This window comes from Pezoporus wallicus, unplaced genomic scaffold (genome assembly GCF_028554395.1).
Source record: "Pezoporus wallicus isolate ANWC-B61680 ecotype Strahan unplaced genomic scaffold, APGP_CSIRO_Pwel_v1 contig_8403, whole genome shotgun sequence".
Taxonomy (NCBI): domain Eukaryota; kingdom Metazoa; phylum Chordata; class Aves; order Psittaciformes; family Psittacidae; genus Pezoporus; species Pezoporus wallicus.
The window spans coordinates 803047-813301 of NW_026641953.1; the positions used below are offsets into that span (position 1 = coordinate 803047).

General features: G+C 42.9%; 1 long non-coding RNA gene across 1 annotated transcript; it reads right to left on the minus strand.

Moving 5' to 3' along the window:
• Positions 1-9169: 9169 nt before the first annotated feature.
• Positions 9170-9793, minus strand: LOC130608430 (uncharacterized). Its single transcript, XR_008974534.1, has 2 exons — positions 9678-9793; positions 9170-9570 (listed from the first exon to the last, which is right to left on the minus strand). It is a non-coding gene; the product is annotated as an uncharacterized LOC130608430 (long non-coding RNA).
• Positions 9794-10255: the final 462 nt, after the last annotated feature.

Genomic DNA, 10255 nt, shown 5'->3' on the forward strand with positions numbered 1-10255 from the left:
CCTAAGAAGAACAAGACTGTAATCCTAATAAAACAACATTCTGGAACCCTGAAAACTAGATGGAGGCTTCTCAGGCCAACTTTAAAATTACATTCGCTTTTCCAAAAGCTGCACTTTCTGTGTGCTGGCTGGATAGGCGCTGCTAGGCTGACCCCAGGAAGCACTGTGATGTGGTATTTCAGCAGGAAAGCACAGAAGGCAGTCCCTGCTGCACAGCAGACATCCTGTCCTCAAAATATAAAGAGAATACCCCATGCCCAGGGTCTCAAGGACCCCTCCTTAAAGAAAGCCAGGATCTTTGTCTCCAAAGCCAGCCTTCTTTTCCAGGTGACCTGAAAGCTGGACTGTGCTTGTTTGGATGCAAAAGCTGGGGCAAAGGCACAGCTTTCCATGCTGAAATGTTTCCTTCCCTATTTGGATGTTGTGTTGAACAGAAGCTATAGGACTTCCCTTTGTGCATCACCCCTAAAGTGAAGAGCAGGAAGAAAGGGGGTTCATGTTTCCCTCCTCTCCATCATGCAGAAAGCAGCTCTCTGGGGAGACAATTAACGCTGTGCTCACTAGCTGGCATGTGTCTCCAGCAAGGCACCACATCAGCTACTTCTTCTCACTGGTCCTTAAAACACGGAAGAAACTGACCACCAATGAGCCAGATGGTGGCAGATCCTCAGCAGCCATAAATTTGCATCCTTTCCCTGGCATTGGTAGAGCTGGAGCTGCACCAGCAAAGGAGCTGCTCTCTGGAACGTCTGTGCATCGAGCTGTGCTAGCCCTTTCAGAAAGAAAGCCCCTCTGTTGCCAACTGCTGTGATTTTGCTGCAGATCTTCCCTGATGTTATGTGAAACACAAACTCCTGATGTGCCACTCTATCCAGCACTTTCACTTTAAGGAAGAAAATCAGTGGTACTTATGGTTTTAAACAAAACACAGTTTAGGAGATAGCCTGAACACATGCTGAAGGTTAAAAGTAACATTCACAAAATAAAATCAACTCACTATTTATAAAAGACTTTTGCAATTCTAGAGGCCCCAATCCCTGATCTAGGGAGTGACTGGCTATAGAGAACCCAGCAGCTGATTGGGAAACTGCACTGTCTGATGACAAGTATTGTTTTTGTGGTGGTGGGAAAGCATTTGAGAGTCATCTAATCAGCTCTACAGTAATGACACTGTAGTAATGACACGAGTCAGTCCCTGCAGGGAAGTACATTTGAATTGTCCACAGGGCCCTAGTAATATTTATCTGGTAAACAGCATTTTCTATCATCACGTTGTCTTAGAAGCATCAATTAATTAACTCTACTAACTCATCAGTTAAGTAGGATACCACAGGCTGTGGCTGTGAAGCTTTGAAGGTGCATAGAGACTCCATATGCAGCCTCAGGTCAGTGAGGCTACCAGGGTAGGGGCTGGCTTCCTAACAGCTCAGCACTTAGACAGAGGATGAGCTTCCCTGAGTAACGCCATTTCCACTGAGTAACCCCATTTCCACTGAGACACAACAAGGAGTGGCCATATTTCCAGAAGAGCTCAGCATGCCCTTGTGCACCATGCTCTGAAAATCTCATCACAACTGTCCTTGGTGGAAAATGGGGGCTGAAAATCTGCTCCCAAGCCAGAGTGCTGGGCTCTTCAAACCATATTCTGAAAGGCTAATCCTGGTGCTGACACTGAGGGCCTCCTTGGCCTTGGGTGAATCATTTTACACCCACATAAACATACACAGATACCCAGCTACTCCCCATGCCACAAGTCATTACCTACTCATTACATTAAGATCACTCCTGACTTCCTTACTTGGCCCTGTCTGTGGGTGCTGAATTCTTAGAAATCTGGCCCTGAGCTATTTTGGATGAGCCCTGCAGAGCACAGCAGGAAAGACAAACCTCAGCTCATGTGTGCACTTAGCACTGCACAAAAGGGGGCAGATCACAACCAATTCACAAGAGCCTCAAGCATGGAAGAAAAGAGAAAAGATCTGCCTGCAATAATGCACTGTTTCTGGTTTATTTTGAGTGTTTGCTGAGTGGAGCCTTTAATCCCTGCTGAGTGGCAGCTTTTGTGAAGGGGGTCTTAAAGATCTGGAAAGAAATCAACAGACATAGGCAACATCACAGATCAAAATAATAGCATGTATTATAGCTGGCCATAAAAGAGTGAGAGTTCCTGAGTGCAATACTCAGATGGAGGAGATTCAGCTACCAGTGCCTTTCACACTCTGCATTTTCCCCACCTTAGCCAATATAGGCATTTCCCCTGCTTCTTTCCCAAGATCTCTTCTGCAATGGAATATAAGCTGCATAAGTTGTATTTTGCTTTCAAATCAGCTAACTAGAACATTGCATATTTCAGTCTACAGAGAAGGAGAAGAGAGCTAGCACTTTGCACTTAAGTAACTAAAAGCTTCTAGTGTGACACAGAGGCAAACTTCACTAACCTTTAATTTTCCCCGCTTCTTAACTGCACACAGATCCAATGAAATCAAATGAGATAATCCCAGCCTGGTGCAGCCTGGAAGCAGAGGTGAAAAACCTCCCAGAGCTCATGCAATCAGAATAGAGCTTGGACATTGTCGACTTCCCCCTCAACTATTTCCAAATAAAACACTTCTGTTGCTTGGCTGCTCCTGCCAAATGAGCTAACAATAAAAGAAGGAACTTGCAAAGCTTCTATCCACAGGGGAAAAAAACAAAAAAAGTTAAGGATCTTTAGGAAAAAAACAAAAGAAAAAAAATCCCAAGAAACTATAGGCCAGATCCTCCGGCTGGAGTAAATCAGCACAGGCCCAGCTCTGTTGCTTTACCCCAGGCAAATTGTGGGCCTGGTGCTATTCTGCATTTCTCAGGGGTAGGGGGTGGTCTCCACTGGAAGATTGCGACACTGCAGGATACTTTTCCATATTAAAAAGGCGCTTTTTAGCGTTTTGTCTATTGCCAGGTTTTGGGTTTATTGAGGACTCATTTGGCAGAGCCATCCTGGAAGAACAATACAGATGTTTTATGGAGAAATAAACTGGAACTTGGGCTGGATTCCTTCAGTGCTGGATTCCACCTAATTTGGAGGGAGAAATGGCTCTTTTAATGAAGGGTGCAATCAAAACCTGTAGGAAAAGCCAACACGCCCTGGGCAAAGAGAACAGTAGATATACTGCCCCTCTCTGCTTCAGCAACCGAGTAAATTCTGGTCTCTTTAGCACAGCAAAAGCCTCCCTCCTTACATACCTCCTCAGCCAGGGAATCAGAGTGCCATGACTTCATCACAGCTTCTGCATATCCTCAGCTGAGTCTCCTGGAAGGAAGGGATGGCTTCTCAACAATGAAGAGTCTTACGGACTAGACGTGCTACATCTTTATAAGGAGCTGATCCTGTGGAGACAACAGGTCTTTGTGAGCTTTCCTTCTCCAGGGCCTTGCAGACACCTTCTTAATTAGCAGCGTTTTTTAAATGGCAGCTCCTGGAACACCTGGAGATGATGTAGGACCTTCACTCATGAAAAATTGTAAAGGAAGAGTTGAAAAACTGGCTCTCCACTCACAGACAGCTATGGCTGGACAGGTTGGGCTCACTTCCCTGCAAAGAAGGCAATGCCAAATGACTGGAAAATTCACATTTATTGTTTATTTTCAGCTACTTCTCTTCACCCAGTCCTTCTGCCATGAGTTGTGCCTAATGAAAACCTTCAACTTGATTCACTACCTAATCCACTTTGTTCAGTCTCCACTTTATATACACTGAAAGGAGCATAGTGTAGAGTACCTGTTAAACCATGGCAGTTGTCATCTACAGAAGAAAGTGTTTGCCCATCTCCACAGGAATGCTAAGTACTCACTGTACTTTACATCAGATCAAGTGAGAGGAAAACTGTAGGCCAAAAAGCCTTCTTTAGCTTGTCTTTGGCTTCTTCCTTGCTTCACATTACACAAATTTTGCTCTTTGCATCAACTATCTCTTCAGGTATTTTTGTGGAGCTCAACACTTTGGTTAGCAAAGCAAAGGAAGAGAGACCCGAGTGTTAAACTGACATGCTTTCCCTAGGGTTATTAAACATGGCAAGATGCGCTGGGCTATGCTATAGAAATGTCCACAGCACAGCACTTCAAAAGTGAAATACTGGATCAGAATTTACACAGGCTCCTAAACACAGTACTGCAGGACATCGCAAGGTACCAGAAAATAACAAACAGCCTAAGCAGCTCCAAGTAGGTGACAGTTCGCAAGTCAAAGGGTAGGCTGATGGAAAGGAAAGAGTTTTTAGGAATTGCTTTGGGCCAGTGTTTAGCAAAGTAGATTCAAGTGTCTGCTGATTCAAGACAAGCTTGTATCGCACTTTGTTAGACTGAGTCATAGCAGTAAAATGAGCCCACCTTTCCAGCTGGAGGTTTCTGTTTCCAGCACCTGCTGAAGCTGCATGGGGTCAGTGCATCAGGCTACACGCAGGGACAGAAATCTCTTATTCTGAAACCATTTCTAACTTCTTCTAATTTATTTTCCTCTCTTTTGAAGTAAACAGCCAACTTTTCAAAAGCACCTGTGAAATTCACCCCTCTAGGAGTGGCTGGAGACATGCCTGCTAGCTCTTCCAGAGCCAGAATTTCACTGACATCTCACTCAGTTTCTCTTTCAGTTTGTATTTTGAACAGTACATTGGGGAGTTTTGACTTGTCTTTGGAAATTCAGTTTAGAGGAAAGCTAGGTTTGTTTAAGATGGAATTTCTCAGTTCTGGAGTGGAATGTTCTGCTTTTAAGGGAAGAATAAAAGGTCCCTCAGAGTTCCATGAGAAGCTTGCTCAGGGGATACAACCAGGGATGCAACAAAGACAAGGAGATGGTTTTGCCTGGCAGTTGAAAACAACACCACTGAAGTTTACCTGTTACCACTACTTCAGACCTAAATACTTAATTTTTAGCCACCAGTCACAAGACTAAGAACTGCACTCCCTGATCATTGCTGGGTTAATATACTTCATTTCCTACTTATCTGATGAAGGCAATGATAGCCAGTTATATGCTGTGCGATATACAATTTTTGGCCAAGATTCCTTTGTGGTCTCTGTTTGCATTTGCATTAACCTGGGAATATTAATCAGGTCAGGTAGACACCCAGAAACATAAACCAATTCAAACACCCAAAAGACACACCACACTCAGAATCAACACACAGAAACCACAGCATCAAGTGCAGTATCCATTTACCAGATTAATGACATACATGCTCAGGGAGTCAAAACATAAAACATCTGATTCCCACCAGTCTCTAACTATACAAACCTGAGTAAATATTAAAGGACCCTGAGACATGACTGGCTTATTGCCCCTTCCAAATATGATGTTAGCCCCTTGAAAACAGAGTCCTGTCCAGGTAAGGAAATTACTAGTCATGCAAAGACTTCTGATATGACCAGTGGTCTAAATAATACTGAATGCTAAGTCACGCAAGGTTCAGCACTCCCCAAGAAGTAGCCTCCAAAGTCTACATCCTTTAAGCTCAGGTGTTATAATCCTTTCCACAAACATGTCAAGCTTGTTCTTATAACAAGGTGTTATTTGTCCCTGGCTCCTACTGGAAGGTTGTTTCAGAGCCTCTCTGCTCTGCATAGTCACAAACCTTCCTCTCATTTGAGAGTCAGACCAATTTGTACCCAATTTGCCTTGTGTACTTTAACTTCCATAGGTAATTTTCCTCTGTGATGTACAGATGTATAGCCATGACCCTTATTCTCAGCTTTCATTTGTCTAGGTTAAAATCTTAGCTCTTTCACTCTTTCAAGGACAAGCTCTCCATCCTCCTAGCATTTCCACCATCCTTTTCTGTATGCAGCCCAGGGCAAACTTACACCTCAAGAAAAGTGGGATCAGAATTGTCCATAAGATGCCACATGAGGCTTCTCCAGTTCCTGGGAAATGGCATACCTACCTTCTCCTGGAAGAAACACCTCCTGGAATATATTTGAAGTTGTATGTACCTTTTTCAGAGCCCATCCTGTGACTGAGCTATCCACACGTATTTCTTCTCCTTTGTCATCTACAGCTGACAAGTCTCTAGTTTTTAGTGGAAATTGTTACTCCTCCCTAAACTCATGACTTCGCATTTGCACTACTGGATTCCATTCATTTCTACTACTCCAGTCTTCAAGGTCATCCAGTTCTTTCTGTATGGCGTGCCTCCCAAGTTTGTGTCATCAGCAGACTTCAGCAACATGCTATGTTTTGTGCCAAGGTCATTCATTAAATAAGATCTGTCCCCAAGATGAATCCTTGAAGAACTCCACTCGTGTACCAAGCCAGATACTTTCCCTTTTAATGCTAGTTGTTGTTGCTCAGTCAGTTCTTCAAACGTCTTAACAGTACTCATTCTAATCTCCAGTTTATCTGATAAACATGCAAACAGCTTAACATTAAATGATTTGCTGATGTCCAGATAAGTAGGACCTATTGCATTCCTCTTGCCTGGAAAGCCCAGCTATCTAATCCAAGAAAGCTGCCAGGTTTGCAGGAACTTCTCCCCAGACTTGCACAAATTATTCAGGATGCCACCTCACTCTGATTGTGACTCCTCTTGAAGGACCCACAGGTCTGCTGGCCTCAACAGAGATCCCCCCACAGAATCAGTCCCCTGCCAGCTGGCCCATGGCTGTGGAGCTCATTTCCCATAGGAGCAAAATGACCAAGAACTTCAGTGCTACAAGCATGAAAGGAAAATAAAATACAACCTCATCCTTACAGAAAAAGGCTGTTTGAGCTCTCCCACACCAGTGCTCCCAAGTAAACTAGCTCATAGTGAACCAGTTTTCATATGACAACTAAGATACTATGAGGATGTTTCAACTTGTTTGTAGGCAAGATCCTACACCTGCCCACCCTATGGTGTAGTGCCAGGTTCCTAGGAACCATTATGTCATTGTACATTAAAATTAACACTGTTAAATTAATGTTATTAAAGCATGAAGCGAGTACCACTAATGAAAAAGTTGTTGGCTGAGTTACTGTAATTTTGCCTAATGCAGTAACACTGTGACAGAGAGGCATGTGGTTTGGTGCTCATGCAAGTAGATGGCTTTGTGCACTAGCATTTTGTTATTGATAAAATCCACCAACTGCAGTACGAACTTGTACCTATTTTTGTCTCATCTTATGCAGGGAGGAAAAGAAAATTACCTCAGTCCAAAGGGAATACAGGTTATGCTACTTTCCTTTGATAACACTGGGAAATAAGCAGCTTGCCACTCAGGATTCATTGGTATTCACTGTAATAAACACACTTCCTGATGTATGTATGCGATAATAATGAGCACTGTACAAAAATGACACTATAATTTAGGAATAAGACAAACACAAGTGATGTAGTTCAAAGCTCCCCTGCACTCACTGGACTTGTGTTTGATTTTCTGTTTTGTTTTTAACTGATTCTCTGTGCCCACAAAAGCAAGGATAGCCTCAAGGGTTGCCCCAGCTGAAAAGCATCTGCAGTGATCCCTGCTGACCTTTCTTTCTGATAGCACCCCTCCTGCCTTTTAATGGAGGCCTGAACCGAGTCAGAGGTGAAACAGATAAATGACTGAAGATCCAAATGTTTTCTCAACAGGCAAGTTCCCACATGCTCAATTTTTTTTTCCTCCATGAAGAACAAGAGGGGGAAAAATTGCAAGTGATTAGCTAATGAACATCTGGTTTGCTTTATTTGTGCTTCCTTGCAGCCAGGGGTTGCATTTACTAATTTTTATTTCCTACTAAAAACAAAAAGGAGCATTTTTTTTCCAAAGAGGAGTAGGCTCTTTGCAAGTGCGGCCATTCTTTCCACCACTGTGATTACCTGGCCCGCATGCCACGTCCTGTGTGGTTACCTTCTGTCCTGAACTTTTCATGTGGTTTGACATGTCTTTAATTTAGACAATCAGACTACGTCTAACCTGAAACAAAAACACTCTTTGGAGATCCTGAGCCCTTTTTGAATCCTACAGATGTCAACCCAGAGGGATGTGATGTCAAACTGTTAATTATATGTGTAAAGAGGGTCGATGGTAATTACACACTAAACACAAATATTATCTGATATAAATATAGACTGATTGTGCTTTTGCACTACTGACTGCTAAAAATAGCTGATTTAAGGCCCAGCTCTGCACTGACTTCAGATTTGGGCAATGCCATTGATTCATGTTGATTATTAGTTCATGTTCACTTCAGCTCCTGAATTCATCTCTCTACATGCTTATTTTCAAGGGGTTTCACAGAACTGAACATTTGACTTTGTGTGGGGATAATCAGAGATGGTTTTTATGAATAAACACCTCAGAAAAAAACAATGAGTTGGAGATCTGCTCTCCCTCCACCTCACAGAAACCCAGTTTTCCAAGAGGGCTTAAGCACTCACCTGAACTTCCCTGGCCCTTTCAGAATACTTCAAGCAGGTTCCCAAAATCTTTCCACTTTAGGGAATTACAGCCTTTCTTTGCATGGTCAATTAATTTCAGAGGCAAGTATAGCTTCTTCATTGTTTACTGTTGACCAGCATCGAACCAGGGATTAAGGAATGGGCCTGCTAGCTATAAACTCTTTAAAAACATGTTTTAGTTTCTTCCTCCCACTCCCACAGATTTACCTTCCACTTACTTTGCCAATGAGCTGCTCAAAGTTCCCAAACCCTCGAGAGTAGATTTTTATTCAACAGACTAAATTCCAAAATTATTAAAAAGGCCATTTATAGCAAATCTTCAAGCTGGATCCAGAGCAAAGTCGCGGCAATGTAAATCTGGAATGACACTCATGTGACACATGTAACTGATATCAAACTCTGCCCTATTTTATCACTCCCATCTTTCTTTATCACCAGACTGTCCAACCAACTTGGTCTCCAGAGAAGGATCATAAACCCACAGGTAATTGCAGGATGGCCACACAGACAGAAAAAAGAAAAAGCCTGCAGATGGGTTGTTCAAAGAAGGATTTCTCAAAAAACACCAAACCACTGGAAGGAGCCAAGCTGTGTCTCATTTGTGTATGTAGTGAGTATCTGTAAGTTTAGTTAAAATCAGCAATAGCTGCAATATGCAGCGCCTATCAAAATCAGACATTTACCCACAACTGTGGCTTTTGAAAGACGTGATTTACTTCAGAACTGAAGAAGAAATAACAGGGCTTTTAGACAGACTAATAAATGTATGGTCCAGATAGTTTTCCAGTAGCATATTTATTGTCCAAGGCCTCCAGTCAGCAGCACACTTAATTCTAAGCACATGCTTAAGCGCTTTACTGAACAAAGCTAAAATGTGGACCTACCAGGCAGCTCAAGAGAAGTAGTTTCACATTAGTCATCCTTCATGAGCAATGATAGCAACTGAGCTTTTTACTATCATATGCACAATCCAAGCTTAGAAGCAGCTTTTCTCTTTGCAGCTGTAATCTAGCAGAGAAGACAGCAACGTTGGAGAGTAAGAAGGGCTTTCCTTGCCTCTTAGGCTGCCCTAATATGACCACTAGATGATCCAGCATGGAGCCCTGGAAAGGTTTCATCCAGTGTTGCAGGGGACAAGCAGCTGGTGTAGAGCTTTCAGAGCAGACGGTGGTACTGACTTACAGAAAGGTAAAGGAGGCAGGATTAGGAAAAGCTACAATAACCACACTTTTATGCCAGTGTTAATACAGTGTTAATACACATCTGACAAGGTCAGAGGCTCACCAAAGCCGGAATATTGCTTAGTATCCCACCTACCCCAGCTCTCCAGTTTGGGAGACAAGGAAAAGATCCAGGGTGACTATGTACATTACAGATGTGTGAAATCCTCCTTGCTTACTGAAGGCACTGGGTTAATATTCTCCTCCAAGGATTGTGTCTGAGAAATGGACTTTGGTACCTCTGCAGCCTTTAGAAGAGAAAGGAAAAGTAATAACCATATATTGTTCTATAAGGTGTGTGGTATCAAATGAAACCTGTATCAGAAGACTTCAGGGTTTATTTTGATGTAAGAGACGATTTCAGAAAATAAGATGTTGACATCTTATAAGATGGTGACAATCACCAGCAATGGTGATTAGTCATAGCTCCTCAAACAGAACATGGGGCAGGTAGGAGTATTCATTTGCTGAGGACAAGGGTTTGCACAATGTTGGGCAACTACTGGCACAAGCAGTTCCACAGACTTGTCATTAGCCTGACCTTGCTGGGGTCACTCTGCAAGAAATTGCTTGACCTAATGTGTCTGGAGATCCCCAGACTGACCCTCAGAGTCAGGAAAAATCCTCAGAGAGGAAATCATC